The sequence below is a fragment of the Schistocerca americana genome, chromosome 10 (genome assembly GCF_021461395.2).
Source record: "Schistocerca americana isolate TAMUIC-IGC-003095 chromosome 10, iqSchAmer2.1, whole genome shotgun sequence".
In the NCBI taxonomy this organism is placed as follows: Eukaryota; Metazoa; Arthropoda; class Insecta; order Orthoptera; family Acrididae; genus Schistocerca; species Schistocerca americana.
In genome coordinates, this window is record NC_060128.1 from 197115890 (window position 1) to 197132467 (window position 16578).

Genomic DNA, 16578 nt, shown 5'->3' on the forward strand with positions numbered 1-16578 from the left:
TTCTGGAGCAATAATTTGTGAGTAACACAATCAAGCGCCTTAGTTAAATCGAAAAATATGCCCAACGTTCCAAACCTTTTGTTTAATCCATCCAGTACCTCACAAAGAAAAGAGAATATAGCATTTTCTATTGTTAAACCACTTCTAAAACCGAACTGCACATTTGATAGCAAATTATGTGGAAAAACATGATCACTTATCCTTATATACACAGAATTTTCAATAACTTTAGCAAACACTGATGGCATAGAAATAGATGTAAAACTGTCTAATCATCGATTTCTCCCTTTTTATAAAGCGGCTTTACTACTGAGTACTTTAATCGTTCAGGTAACTGACCATTCCTAAAGGAAAGATTTGAAATTTGGCTAGGTACAGGGATAATATATGCAACACATTACTTTAATATTTTGCTAGGCAACCCATCATATCCATGAGAGTCCTTAGCCTTCAGTGATTTAATTTTTGACAATCTCCCCTTTGTCAATATCACAGAGGAGTATTTCAGTATGGGAAAGGTATTGTCCAAGAGGGATATGAGATTCCCTGAAGAAATTTTTATTTAATTGACCAGCAATGCTCAGAAAGTGACTTAAAAACTGTACATATATCTGACTTATCGGTGACTGAAATATTCTTACTACGAACTGACTTTGGCCAGCTACGCGAGGTCGACGATATAGAGACTTCCCTCACGACTAACCATATGGTTTTAATTTTATCCTGCGAAGTAGCTGTCCTATTTGCGTAGCACATACTCTTTGCCTTGCTAATAACATTTTTAAGCGCCTTACAATACTGTTTGTAATGGGCTGCTCTAGCTCGATAGTGACATTTTGACATAATTCCTACTTTATTCTACACGATGTCCTTATCCCACTATTCAGCCACCCAGGCAGCATATTTCTGCTAGTAACCTGTTCAGAACGTTCTAATGGAAAGCAGCTTTCAAAGAGCATGAGAAACGTGTTAAGGAAAGCATTATATTTGTCATCTACTTTATCGGCACTATAAACATGGTACTACTCTTGTTCCTTAACGAGGTTTAAAAATCTCTACTGCCGTTGGATTAGCTTTTATACATAGTTTTTAATTATGTATAATATTTGTTTGAGTACAAAAGTCTTTCAGTGTTAAAATTTATGCATCATGGTCTGAAAGACCATTCACCCTTTTACTAACAGAATGTCCTAGTAATCAACAATGAATAAAAATATTGTCTATGGCTGTGTTACTGTTCCGCTGCACCCTGATTGGAAAAAAAACACGGTCTGCATCAGATCATATGAGTTTAGGATATCTACCAACATCCTTTTCCTTGTACAGTCACACAAAGTTAATACTGAAGTCACCACATACAACTAATTTTTGGTACTTCCTATAATGTGAACCAAGAACCCTCTCTAGTTTGAGCAGAAACGGTCTGAAGTCAGAGGTAGGGGACCTATAAACAACAATAGTTAGTTTATTTTCACTAAATTCAACTGCCCTGCACAACATTCATCTAACTTTTTTTTTTTTACGCACACGACAACTCTTCCACTCCGCAAAGAACTTGAAAAACAGCCATCTAAACTGCATCCAGGGAAAGGAAGCCTCTGAATTTTCAAATTATTTATGTGATGCTTCCATATACCAATAATGTCAGAGTCAACATCTAAAAGGAGTTCACTAACTTTAATACCTCATATTTTGATGAAATAGGCTAATTCCTTCGCTACTTGGATACCTGACATCCTCTGAATGTGATTCCTTTGTCAGAGGCACTTAAGCAAGGATACCTATCAGTTGACTTCAGTCTAAAAAAGAAGCATACCTGTTGAGGTGCAGGCCTTCCCTAGTGAAAACCGATCTACTGATGGACTCAGTCGGCATGCCCTCCGCCATCAGTGCCTTATCCGGCCCCATGTTAACGCGCCCAACACCACCATTAAGATGAGGCCGCCCATAACATTGGTGGCACCAGTCTGAGTAGCTATCTCTAGCAGGTCACCACCTACATCATACTTCCCGTCCCTGTCAAGACTGTTCCCAGCTCCACTTACAATCACTACCTGATCTTTCGTAAAATTCCTACATAGCTCCCCTATGCCATCTGAGCTAACCCTGCACTAGGCTTCACAATGCTGGTGCCCTGGTACTCACTCCTCAACATTTCCTGCAACTGCTGGCCCACACCTCTACTGTGCGAACTGCCTAGCAGCGGAACCTTCTTTCTGTTAGGCTCAGGACTGCTGCATGTTTCCCACTCCTACATCTACAGCTACAAGAGGCTCCTCCCCACTTGAGTGACTACTGGTCAAATCTATTTCTTATACGCAAAGCAGAACTGTCTAAGTATCTCCCCCTCATCCTAGCTCTGTCTTGTTACCAAGTACCTGTTCCCATTCCCCAGCGCCCTTCGCCCTCCTCAACCTATCTAGTTCCTCATTTGTGTGTTGCAACTGCACCCGGAGGGCACAGATCTTACGCTCCTGCTCCTCTATCAACTTATTTCTGCTACAGATTCTGCATTTCCAAGAGAGGCTCTTGCTAGAACACGTACCGGCTTCCCCACTGCACTCACCCCACTAAAAATACTTTGAACAAATTGTTCATCGTAAACCGCTACTCACAAACCTGCTACAAAACCCACACTGCTCACTCATGGTAAAGTTTTAACAATTATTGAAAAAACTAAATGTCTACGTTACCTACGTTCAATTACAACAGTAGAACTATTTAAAGAACTAACCACAGTGATCTCGAATTTCGCTTTCTACTAAGAAAAGAACTACTTTTGTAAACACTAACAAACCACAGCTTATACCAATACCATAATAATTTCATGCAATTTTTAATCTAAAACCAAAAATTCAAGCAACCACTGAAACACTCAACGAAATTAAAGATAGTGAACGAAAGTTGTACTGAAATATTTCAGTACAAACAATAACAAACTTCATCTGAAAACTATCGTAGCACATTTAATAAAGGACTTCAACTCAAAAACAGCTCTAAAAAAAACACAGTGAGCGAAAGTTTTCGAAAGTTTATTAAACCGTTATTTCGCCAGAAACAGTACACCGTTGAGAGCTACTAAATTTAATAACCGAATAACAGTGCACAAAACAACTTTGTCAGCACTTGAGAACCGCTACACCTGCAGCTACATGCCGCGAAATGTAAACACACTCCTAATAATTGAGGAGCACCCGAACAAAAACCGATAAATCCGCATTTGCTGTTAATACAGAAAGTAACAAACAGTGATCTCTAAATGGCTCCACAGGTTATAAAAAGAAGAAACACGCCATAAAACACTTCATGTCGCGTTGTGCTGAAAATTGTTTTGTGGCAGCATGTATTACTCCCGTATCTATCTCTCTCTCTCTCTCTCTCTCTCTCTCTCTCTCTCTCTCTCTCTCTCTCTCTCTCTCTCTCTCTCTCTCTCCCCCCCTCTCTCCCCCCCCCCCCCCCCCCTCCAGTTCAGACACCCGAATACAGCAAAAGTGGACGTATCGGGTTTTGTTCCGGTGCACCTGAATGGGAAGAACAGTCGAAAACTACTAAGTTTAATATTCGAATAAGGAACAAACAATTTTGTCAGTGCTTAGCTTTAGAACCGCTACAGTTGCAACCGCACGCCGCGAAATGTAATCAAGTGTCAGAACAAAACACTACTAAAAAGCAGTACGTCGCCGAATAGAAATATCGGATTCACGGATTCCAATCCAATATGGTGGATGGGGCCTAAACAAATAATAATATAGTGATCAAGCGTAAGTTGAAAAGATATGAGAAAACAACTATTAAACCTAATTTGCGGCTAGGATGAAAAAAAGATCAAGAAGTGGCTGCAGCAAAATGGAGGGATTTCTAAGCAACCTGGACAAGAAGCGTGCAGTAAATAGCTACTGACGGAAATAACAGAACCCGCAGAGCACACTTACCGCTTCTCCCATCAGCACGCAACCGCGGCACAGGCAATAGGACCTCTTGCTGGCGGCGCAGAAGTAAACAAACGGCTCACGCATGCGTCGATGGTATTCAGGTTCAGACATAAGATTGGCGGTCTTTTACGGGAACGCACGGACGGTGAATGAGAACCAGGAATGCTGGGATAACAAGGACACTTAAAAAAATAATAATACGTAGAATATAATAGTGACAGTTGGATGGTGAATGAGAACCAGGAATGCTGGGATAACAAGGACACTTAAAAAATACGTAGAATATAATAGTGACAGTTGACATTTATTTTCATTAGTAACAACCGTGAGTTATTCTAACCTAAGGGGCCCCTCAACGAAGTGTGTTTAATGACATGAAATAGGAACATCAGATGCATATGTTATAGCAAAGCAACGCATCTGCTGACAGTATCCACTAAATAAACGCCAAAACTTTAATAAACGAAAAAACCAAAAAGTGTTATTTTGTAAAAAATATTAAAATGTTTCTATGTTTTTAAAAAATTATCACGATTAAAAGGATTCCAGACTGTAGTGAATTTTGATAGGTTTTTAAATACAGCTGGAACTTGAAAAAACTTTTAAGAACAAACTTGAAAGGAAGATGTGCAAAACCTAAGGTAACAAAGCGAGCGAGTTGGTGGGAGGGGAAGAGTTAAATACAGGCCTAGGGGAAAAGAAAGGGAACATTGTAAAAAGTGCAGTGTTTTATGACAGCAAAAATAGGCAGTCGAAATTTGCCAAAATTCTACTATACCTCAACTCCGTTTTCCCATTTAAGGTTTGGTGTCGAAAACTATTAAGGGATCGTATAATTTCGACCCCCTCCAAGAACGTCAATTGTGGTCCTTGTTGTCTCGATGTATAAAAATTTTTAAGTTACTAGGGAAGTCGGTGACGGAATGCCACTGCTCATGAAAGTGGGTACTCGAGGCAGATTCCGAGTTACAAACCGTAAGATATTCTTTACACGTGGTACTAAACATCCTGCCAATTTGTCAATCTATCGCACAGTGTATTTATTTCAAGTGATGCAATACACCCCCGGCTGCAATTATATTTGGAATAAGTGGGGGGGTTTTCGTGACTACACTTTGTGGCAAGGCTACCGAGAACGAAGAAATCCGGTTCAATATTTTTGGTGCGCGACCGTCTTCCTATGTCTTCTGAAATATTGCCGACATGCAGTGGACCGCTCTTCTTAACACAGGCACTACAATAACGTTAATAAATAATAATGGCGTGTGATTCAACTGGATCATGCAAGTCTTTCTATTGGACGTCACTTGGGCAAATTGCTTTTCAGTAGTTCTTTCAGTCAGTCAAGGAGAGGGGACCTACAGTTTAACGTAGAATTCGAACCACGTGCATCTCCTTGCCACACCCGCGAACTCGAGAAGTGTAGGCTTTTTGTTAAAGGCAGACAGAAAACTACGGCGGTCCGACCGGGATTCCATCCCGCAATCTTTCGGGTTCCAGCCATACACATTGCCGCTATACCTCCGAGCCCAAAAGTAAATAAATTATAAATATCGGTGCAAATATTTTCTTCTGACGCCACTTCAGTGGCGGGCGAGTCAGTCAGATCGGTGCTGTCACCAGTAGTCGAACCCTGGACCACCGCGTCATTTCTCTTTAGTATCACACACAAATATGACTTACTCTTTTAAGTTGCGTACACAACAATTTCGACCATGGTTATCAATTTTCAAGCGCCGCCCAGACCACGAAGTGATTGGATCGATAGGCGCGTGCAGCGGAGTGCGTCATTACGATTACGTCACGGCGATCAGCTCGGCCTTGGCACGGAAGCAGGAAACGACAGCTCTTATACTTCGTGGGAATCGAACCATTGCATCGTCCCTTTGGCGCAGAGGATAGCGCGTTGGACTTCTAATCCAAAGGTCGCGGGTTCGATCCCCGCAAGGGATGAAGCATTTTTAAACGCCACAGATGCACGGAACTCCTCTTCTGCTGCCGCACTTTGCATTCCTTATCCTCTCCTTCCTCTGTTCGACGTCCGAAATAGATAAATCTCACTGGGTCGAGATGAAAAAAACTTTCTCAAAATGTATGTTTGAACACCGTCTTCTGTTACACAAAGCTGGAATATATTATTTGTATTCATGTCAATCTGGCTACACAGGGCAAACAAGCAAAAGTTTTTAAAACTAAGGCATTCTGAGCACCAGCGAGGCTGGAAAAAAACTGACAGTACACACTCCAATTTTGCAGCTCCTTTGATAGAGGAAAACCACCACCCAAGTAGGAGAAACTGATGTCAAGATCCTCAGAGAAAGCAATAGTATCTACCAAAACATTACATTTCAGGAGAACCGCCACTTGCAAAGAACAGTGACACGAGGAATGAAAGTTTTGAACGAATACACAAGTGTGCAACAAAACTTAATGTATTATATAAAGACACTTCCTCAAATAAAACATTGTACTCAAAGATCCTCCGTTATCCGAAAAACCCTTGTTATCAATACTTCCCCATTTTTCTAGCGCTCTCTCTCTCTCTCTCTCTCTCTCTCTCTCTCTCTCTCTCTCTTTCTCACTCACACCCACGCTCACACGAAATTAATTCTATCCCAGCAGACAATACAAAAAAGTTTTCACCAAACGTTCTAAATTATAGAGACACTAGATAGAAAAGATGTGAAGAACAATTGAGAAACTGCAAACATGGCATCTCTCTGTGAGTAGAACGACTTAAGTGTTTTGTCAGTCCTCATTTCTGTGTAAAATTCGCTTTAAAACAGGCGAGAGTGAAATTAAAAAGATGTGGAAAATAGTGTATACAATTACAATAGAAAAAAACCATACCAGAGATGCAGAACTGGATGGAAGACGTAAGAACACGACTTAACAACTACTACCGACGGGAAATTATTTTCGAAAATAAGCAAATTCTTTACGGGTACTTTGCAAATGACACACCGTCAGACGATGAGTGTCATAAAAACAAGCCAACCTGTACAAAACCACTACGACAGGTGATGTGCGAGAAATCGAACCAAAATAAAGAAAATTCATACGTTATTGTTTTTAGGCGTAGAAGAGGAAAACAATCATGAACTTTTTATGATATTTTACAGAAAGTCTAGACCCACAGAAGAGGAGACGTGGTTCTCTAAACATGTGTGGAGAAATAGAAAAAAAGAATACATTGGCTTTTGCAGAAGGCGGAGTTTAAAGAGCAAAATTTATTTCACAGACGAGGGAAAAAGACGTCAACGGGAGTTTGCAGTCCCGACAAGATTATTAAAACGGGGTTTTCAAGCGATCCCGGTAACCTTGTGGGATTTTGTAAATCATTGCCTATGATCTCGATCGAGACAAATCCAATGAAATGTATGTTGCTACGATGTGAACTACATTCTGGAAGACGGGTATCAACCGAAAAGAAACGAAAATGAGCAAAGTACGAGAAACTTTAAGAAAGAATACGTTGCTGGACTTTAAACACTGGCAGATATTTGGTATTTTAGTCCCAAGACACACGAGCGTATAGGGACATCATATAGAGCGCGCAGTACATTTGTAATAAAGCAGTTTTACGCAAGAGTTGAACACAAACCAAGACGTAGGAATAAACAAAGTGCGCGATATCGCCGACTAATAACCAAAACGGTCTTCCTGGATATGCGATCGGCTCCTTGATACTTGATAAACAGACAAAGTGTGTTATACTCGACGGCGAATGTTCAACACTATGTGGACAAATGGCTGTAACAATGGATAGAACCCGACAGTATAAAATTACAAGATTAATGGCGAACATCTGGAGCGCTTCAAATCCTACAAGTATTAAAAGAGGCTCGGAAATACTGGAAAAATTACAGAACTGTAAGTCTGCTGAGTTTTATACAAGTAAATTATAGCAGGGATCATGGACAAGCAGCTTAAACGAACTTCGGAGCACCCCACTTGAGAAGTGCAAAATGGAATTAGAAGACAAGATCAACCACAGACAAAATATTTGTTTCAAAAGAGGAATGAATTCAGTACAGAAAACGCACGTAACATTAATATGCTTCGTCAAAGCATTCTACAATGTTAACAGGAAAGAAATATGATCAATAATAGGAAGTAATAGATATTCTGTGAAATACATGAAAGGTGTAAAAACTCGTGAAAGACTCTTAGATTATTATAAAAACATGAAGGATAAAGACAGATAAAATTTTAATAAGAAAGTGTGTGTCTATATCACCAGCGCTTTTCAAATTTTATCCAAATGGCATGATCCGTAACTGGGTGCAGTTTAATCACACACATAAGGTTCAAAATGGTTCAAATGGCTCTCAGTACTATGGGACTTAACTTCTGAGGTCATCAGTCCCCTAGAACTTAGAACTACTTAACCCTAACTAACCTAAGGACATCACACACATCCATGCCCGAAGCAGGATTCGAACCTGCGACCGTAGCGGTCACGCGGTTCCAAACTGTAGCGCCTAGAACCGCTCGGCCACTCCGGCCGGCACACACATAACGAATAAACAAATATTTCACTACTTGGAATGTGATGTGTCGATACTTCAAGAATCATAACACTTTTCCTTAAGTTACGTGGCCCTTTATAGACTTTCGCTCGATTTCTAGACGCTTCACCGCTTCCTGTTTGTATGGGCATCTAACAAGACTGATCGCATATGAGAACGAAACGATCGAAATGAAGCAACGACCGCCTACAGTCATGCAACACACCTAACATACACGTAACATACATGTTACGATCTTAATTGAGCAAGGCTACTTACAAAACTCCCAGGGTCTACTCTTACGCATGATATTCCACGGAAACCTCTTCCTGTAGCTTCAGCCATATTTTGATCAAGAAAGCGTAGCGCACCAGCTTCAGTTCACGGTCACTGTGCTAACAGTACAGGTTCAAATCCCGCCTGTGTACTTTTTTCAATTTCATCGTGACTATAGTAAATAGTATATACACTGAAGCGCCAAAGAAACTGGTGTAGCCATGCCTATTCAAATACAGAGATCGGTTACTGCTGATCCAATGGCAGACTATCAAGATTTAAGTGAGACTGAACGTGGTGCTACAGTCCGCGTACGAGCAATGGGACACAGCATCTCCTATGTAGCGATGAAGTGGGAATTTTTCCGTACGATCATTTCACGTGTCAACCGTGAATATCCGGTAACACATCAAATCTCCGACATCGCTGCGGCCGGAAAAAGATCCTGCAAGAACGGGATCGACAACTACTCAAGAGAATCGTTCAACGTGACAGAAGTGCAGCCCTTCCGCAAATTGCTGCAGATTTCAATGCTGGGCCATCAAAAAGTGTCAGCGTGCGAAGCATTCAACGAAACACCATCGATATGGGCTTTCGGACTCGAAGGTCCACTGCTGAACCCTTGAACAATGCACGACACAAAGCTTATTAAATCTCACAATACCAAAGGAGGGCGGCAGGGGCTAATTCATACCAAGTACTGTAGTCCAGTCAGATATTTTATAGTTTGAAGTTCCGAAAAAAATATATTTAAGATAATTCTCATATATTGCTAAGTCTCAATAGCACATTTAAAAAAAATTAGAATTCATATTTCAATCATTCTGGCTCATTTCAGAACTAAGTACATGTTTCGAGCACACTGTATGCAAGTAGTTGCGTGAGCAATCCAACTTGCCTATTCAAAAAACAAATATCAGAGTACTGTACTTTGTGCTCTGATGGGTGTTTAGGAGTAGACAAGGAGGGTTGCTCAAAGAACTACTTACATCTGAAGATGATCCAGAATGATCGAAATGTGCAATCTAGTTAAAAATGAGCAACCAAGATGGAACAATATATGAGAATCATGTTAAATAGCAGTACAGTTACTGAATCTGTACAGATGATTATGTCGGCTGCCGTGAAAATATTTATAGTTAAAAATGCGCTATTCAATATTTCCAGGTTCAGGCCCCTACTTACACATCAGTATTTCGTTTGAAAGTATGTTGTGAGTAAAAATCGACAGTAATTAACTAAAGGTGCATGTTATAAATTTTTGTGGTCGTGGTATTCACCCCAACCCAATATTGGAAGTACAAATTATTGAAAGTGCTCTGAGATCATCTAGAGTGATCTAAACGATGTATTCAGGTTCCGTACCACACATACACGTATTTACAATTTCTAAAATTTTTTGTGAGCTTCGAGGCGTGAAAATATCCTGTACAATTTGCAGTTTCATCACGCAGAGACTCAGGTTTCCTGAGCGTTTATAAACCTTTAAAAGCTTTAGCAGAGCGGCAGCTGAGTTGCGCGTGCTTACCACTTATTCGCCAGACAACTGGGCCGCCATGGCCGTTTCGCTGTCTGGCTACTTGCCGCCCTGTGGCCGAGTCTGGGCGGCTGTCACTCTAGGCGACCACAAGCCGCCGAGGTGACAACGTAAAGCGCGAGGTGACGACGAAGTCGGAGCAGTTGCGGAACACATTAGTGTCAGTTTTAAGGCGATCTCGACGGTTGCGGCTATCTCAGAAGTCATCAACTTGGCAAGTTCTGCGAAAGGATTTTGGCCTGCATCCATACAAAGTTGTACAGAATCCAAACGATCACAGATAGCGTCGTGATGTCGCTGATTGGCCCGTACAGCAGTCGAAAACTGATCCTCCTTTCAGCGGAAGATCATCTTCTAAGAGGAAGCACATTTTTGTCTTAGCGGCTTTGCCAATACTCAAAATTGCCGGTACTGGACCTATAGGAACCCACAACTTGTCCGTGAGGTACCGCAGAATTCAGTAGAATTCATTGCGTAGTGCGGTTTAGGGTGTGGCTGCGTGAATGGACCTCATCTCTTCCGACATGGTGAGGTAAGAACCGCCACACTACACATACACGTTGCATTTCTGTGCTCAGAACTTCAGACCGCAGATAATGAAACCATATGGTTCTAGCGCAGTGGCGCTACAGCCGAAGTTACACTCGATTGTCTGAGGGAGAAGTTTGGCCACCAAGATCATCTCGAGACGTGGATCTGTGAACAGGCCGCCACTGTCGTCTCATTTAACACCCACGGACTTTTTTTTCGGGTTACATCAAAGCCACAAATTTTGAAACATTTGGAGGTGAACACTCGTCAGGTAATTGGAGACATAAAGCCATTAGTGTTACACAGAGTGATCAGCAATAGGAGCCATCGTGTGCTCCAGTCTGCTCAAAGCCATCTTGGACATTCGAATGGTATTTTGTTAAGAACTTAACTAAGCTTCGAAATAAAGCACACTTTGATAAGTTGAGTGGTTTTATTCCGAAGTTCAAAAACTATCACACTTAACGAAAGATACTATATGAGTCAACATTAATTACATAATTTTGCTTTTTTTTACTTTTTTCATGGTGGGCGTAAAGTATCTCCCCTCCCTTTTCCTTCCCGTAGATAATACACGCTACTGAAAATGCGTTGGTATTGCTACAGTTTAAGAATCCGCGGAAATAGGCATGCCTGGAAGTCTGATGGACAGTGACTGCACCTGCCAACTGCGTAACGCGTGGAACCGCATCATCTCCACGACTTGCACTAACTGAAGAAGACAGAACAGCGGTAAGCCAGAGGACAGCTCTGTTCTGCAATTCCTCCACGGAGGGCGCTGCCATCTCGACCTTAACGCATGCGCGGAGTACGCCAGCGCGCTACTAAACTGCGGGATGTCTTCTTTAGTCTTTGATGTCTCACCTGAAAATGAGTGGCAGGTGCTCAGTCGAAACATCGTACAGCGTAGCTAACGACGACTGACAGCAAACACGAACCTTCAGTTCACCGATAAATTTTAACACACACAAATGAAAAATGAATTACGTAAATTTGTTTTCTGCGAGGTGGCAATTAAAATTTTGTGCTACTCCTAGTAGTTGTACGAAAAGCAGAAATCAGACAGATTCATTCGAAAGATCCTAAAGAAATGAAATCAAGCCCTCTGGTTACAATTGTGTACATTAACTTTAATGTGTCTTAGCTGCAACAGAAGTATTTTTTCCCAATAGAAACCGGAGCTACATATTTGTTAATGTTCAACCTCTTCATCATGTGCAACTGCTGCCAACTGTTGGGCATCAGTATGAAAATATCAGCAAGTAAATGTACCAGTGATCAGCAGCCCGTGACCACCACAATATACGGATGTGGTTGGTCTGTTATATCCCACTGCATTATTGACTATTGTTATTTTGCTTGGTAATTATTGAATGATCAAATGGCTCTGAGCACTATGGGACTTAACATCTGAGGTCATCAGTCCCCTAGAACTTAGAACTACTTAAATCTAACTAACCTAAGGATATCACGCACATCCATGCCCGAGGCAGGATTCGAACCTGTGACTGTAGCGGTCGCGCGGTTCCAGACTGAAGCGCCTAAAACCGCTACTCCACAGCGGCCGACCTTGAATGATCATTTAACTATTTATTACAATAGAGAATATTTCGTAATTAGTTATTTTAGTCCATAAAACGAAAACAAATGTAGAAAAAAAATGGTTCAAATGGCTCTGAGCACTATGCGACTCAACTTCTGAGGTCATCAGTCGCCTAGAACTTAGAACTAATTAAACCTAACTAACCTAAGGACATCACACACATCCATGCCCGAGGCAGGATTCGAACCTGCGACCGTAGCGGTCCAAATGTAGAAAGTATGTTTTGAAAATGAGTACACATTTTTGTATAAATCTTGCATTTAAAATCGTTAAAACGTCACCTAAGAGCATTACCACATAAACATTCCGTCCTCCAGAAAAAATTCGGGTCTGAAAGGGCTAATAAACATTTCCTAGAATGATTTTCAGTATTAAGTATATTCAGCTTTACCAGGTTGATGGAAGATTCAGAGAGGATCCAAAGAAGAGAGACGCATGTCTTCATAATTTAGTTCAGTAAGCGTTAGAGTGGGATCGAAATTCGAATTGAAAGGATATCAGTGATAACATTCGCTGACGACATTACTATCTTCAATGAAACTGAACAGAATTACGGGGTCTGTTGAACGGAATGAGCAGTCTAAAGAGTACAGACTATGAACTGAGAGTAAATGGAAAAAAGACTAAAATAATAATGAGAAGCAGCAGAAATGATAATACGGCGAAAGTAAACAACAGATCGCGAAGTATGCGAAGTTAAGGAGTTTTGTTACCATAGCAGCAAGATAACTCGTGACAAACGGAGTAAGGAGGCAGGCCAGCACTACCGGCATCGAACATAGGCCTTCATTTGAGGAACGAATTTCTGAGAATTTTATGGTAGTGAAACATGGAATGTGGGAAAAGCGGAACAGGAGAGAATCGAAGCATTTGAGATGTGATGCAACAGAGGTATGTTACAAATTAGGTGGAGTGATAAGGTAAGGAATGAGGAGGTTTTGCGCAAAATCGGCGAATATGGAAAACACTGACAGGAAGAAGGGACATCTGTCATGGTATTAGCGAATAACTTCCGTGGTACTAGAGGGCGCTGTAGAGCGTAAAAATAGTAGAGGAAGACAGAGATTGGGATACATCCAGCAAATAATTGAAGATACAGGTTGCAAGTGCTGCTCTAAGATCATCAGTTTGGCACGGAAAAGGAATTGGTGGTGGGCCGCAACAAATCTGTCAGAAGACTGATGAATCAAGAAAACAAAAAACACAAAAATAATAGTTTTAAGAAGTGCGCTAGATCGTTACGGATGATCGGCAGTCTGCAGTGGCAGGCGCCACAAGAGAGGCTCTGTGCGCCACGGAGAGGTTTACTGCTGAAGAACAGAGAGCGTACGTTCCAACAAGTGTCCCTGCACACACGTCTCGCGAAATGACCACGATGAGAAAACCAGACAAGTTTGACAGGACAGCTGGTCTTCCTACGCACCATTAGCCACTGTACCAGAAGTACCCTAATGTGCCCTGCGGAGTATACGTATAAATGTAGATGCAGATGTAGACGTCAGTCACAAAATCGCGGCCGCCTCCTTCTCGCCTCCGTAACGGTTTTCGCTTTCCTCGGCCAACTTTCACCTCCTCCAGTCTCAGTCTTTACCCCAGGACCCACGCTTCGCCCAGTTCCTTCCGATACGTTGCAGCATCTGCAGGCGCCGGTGTAAATGTTTCTCCAAGGATGTTTTCGGCGCGTAGGCAAGGAACGACGCGCCCATCTCTCCGGATGCAGAACATACTTCAGGATACTGTGCACGCGTTCGTATTAGATAGCTACCGTCTCAACGTCCGCCCCGGTAGCTGAGTGGTCAGCGTGACAGACTGTCAATCCTAAGGGCCCGAGTTCGATTCCCGGCTGGGTCGGAGATTTTCTCCGCTCAGGGACTGGGTGTTGTGTTGTCCTAATCGTCATCATTTTATCCCCATCGACGCGCAGGTCGCTGAAGTGGCGTCAGATCGAAAGACCTGCACCAGGCGAACGGTCTACCCGACGGGAGGCCCTAGCCACACGACATTTCCATTTATTATACCGTCTCAAGAATGACCCGAACCGTAATCCCACTACCGCGATGGCAGTGGGTTTCTTCTGAAGGAATGGGCGAAAAATTCAGTTTGGCATTCGGGGTCAGATACATCTGCCCTGTTCAAGCGAACGCCGTCTTTTTCAGTAATAAACGGTGTAGTCTCTAGCGCCCGGATAGTCTCCGTGAAATTCAACGAGGAGAGAGATGATCGCTATGAGGAGAAACCGCGATCTACTCGTATATTGAGTTTAATTCTCTTCAGTCTCAGTACTTGATCGGAAATGTACATCAGTTTCCTATGGATTTCGGTCTTTGATGGCAATCTTCAGATCTATGTCAGGGTACTTTTTTGTGTTCTGTGGACCTTTTTTAGGAACTGTGTGATACCTAAGCACTGTCTAGAAAAATATCCCGTTATGTCGTTTACATAGCATATTTAATAATATTTGTAATTTTTTCCATCATACAAAATCTCTGAAAATGGTCTTCACAGAGCGAAATAGCAACCAATATTGATGTACGTTTACGATCAAGAATTGAGATTGGATTAAAATACGCGAAATTGGTCTAAATTTTTAAAAATAAACTGTTCTATAAAAAATATTAGACCTTTGTCACTAACATGCAGAGCCATCAGCTCTGTATGATTAACAGGTTTCTCTGCCCAACAGTCTCGCATCGTAACGTTTTCGGACATACCACCAATTTATCTCTGGTTACACGATTTCCATCAAATAATTCGTCAGTTTAAGAACTAAGTAGCCTTTACAGGTAAAATAAATTACCACTTAACTGAGAATCAAGCACTTCATACGAACATGCATGTGAACTGATCATATAATGAAATTTCAGGGCTTCGTTTGTTGGTAAGGTACGTGGACACTACAGTTCGTCTATGTCAAAAGAAATTCCTTGAAAGTGCCTATGCTACGTAGATCCTTAACTGGCGAGATATATTCGAAAAGGTGTAATGATAAAGTAGTATTAGTGCTACATCTGAAGACGTTAATGTGTGAAAAAGAAAAATAGCTAAATAAAAACACGTTAAAATTTTTCGAGCATTGGGTAATACTCAAATTTATCCATTTGTAGGAAACGTGTGACGTCTATGGTTAATTCAGTTGTTCTCAGACGTGTGTGTCTCTCTTGAGAGTCAACAAAATGACGACAAGAATCACTCTCGGCATCCGTTTTGCCCGCTAAACCGTATTTTTCGGTAATTCACTCAAATCTTCCTTACACGTTTGTTGTTGCCGTCTGGAGTTCGGACTCAACAGTGATCCCTCCACGCTGTTGCATCCTGCGCAAGTTTCTGTTCAACCTTTCGTTTCCCTCTAAAATTATTAACCCACCCCCATCTGCCCCACTTCCCCTTACTATCCGACCGAGGGAAGAAGAAATATATGGTAAACAATGAATATTGGCATAGACTGATAGTAACTGAGGATTCTAATATTCGCAAATAAAGATCAGGAATTTCCGAAATAGATCCATACTTGAACATTTCTGACGGTAGCGGATACTTAACGTTTTTAGTATATGTAGCTAAAATCTGATATATTCGTGATAAAGTGTGTGTAAAACGGAGTTTTCACTATTGCAATGGTTTCCTGGTTACTGCACAGATACACCGAAAAGTTGGAGAGGAATTCCACCTTATTCAGGGGCAGTATGTACATTTTTGCTTTATTCATACTTGTTTCAGAACTTTATGTACTATTTTAATTGGTATGTGTTTGTCGGCAAAATTATTGTGACCTATAAAATTATGAATTTCCTCAGGGTATTATAAACCACAATAATTTTTCGAACGGAATAATAAACCGAAAACACACTGAAGATAGCACATGAAGTGCTGAAACATATATTTACATGTACAAGTCACTGTACGGTGCATGACAGAGAGTACACCGTGCCAACATTATGAGTTTTCTTTCCCATTCCGTTCGCAAACAGCGCGAGGGAAAAATGACTGAACAGGGTTCACAGTGCAGTGCAATGGCGTATCGGAAGTTGAGACGAACAACTGGAAGTGGGACACCTGTGGTAGGTTTACATTCTGGCTAAAGCTCGTGCGCGTCGCGCAAGGTTTTCATATTCTCTCGGTCCCTGTCGGTGCTAGACAAAAAATACGTAAGATCCATTTTTTGTAGGAAATTCAGTATAGTTTAACTTT

At 41.5% G+C, this 16578-nt stretch overlaps 1 protein-coding gene and 1 non-coding gene across 3 annotated transcripts in view; one reads left to right on the forward strand and one right to left on the reverse strand.

The window, feature by feature from the left end:
• Positions 1-16578, reverse strand: part of LOC124552497 (angiotensin-converting enzyme-like) — a 227308-nt gene that overhangs the window by 204651 nt on the left and 6079 nt on the right. Inside the window, exon 1 of one of the 2 annotated variants that reach the window (XM_047126781.1) lies at positions 3933-3975. The exons of the other annotated variant lie outside the window; for it this stretch is intronic. The gene's annotated coding sequence lies outside the window, so the exon portion shown is untranslated. Of the gene's footprint in view, positions 1-3932; positions 3976-16578 lie in introns of those variants that run through there. 2 annotated transcript variants of the gene reach the window in all.
• Trnar-ucu lies at positions 5813-5885 on the forward strand. The gene has a single exon. It is a non-coding gene; the product is annotated as a tRNA-Arg (tRNA).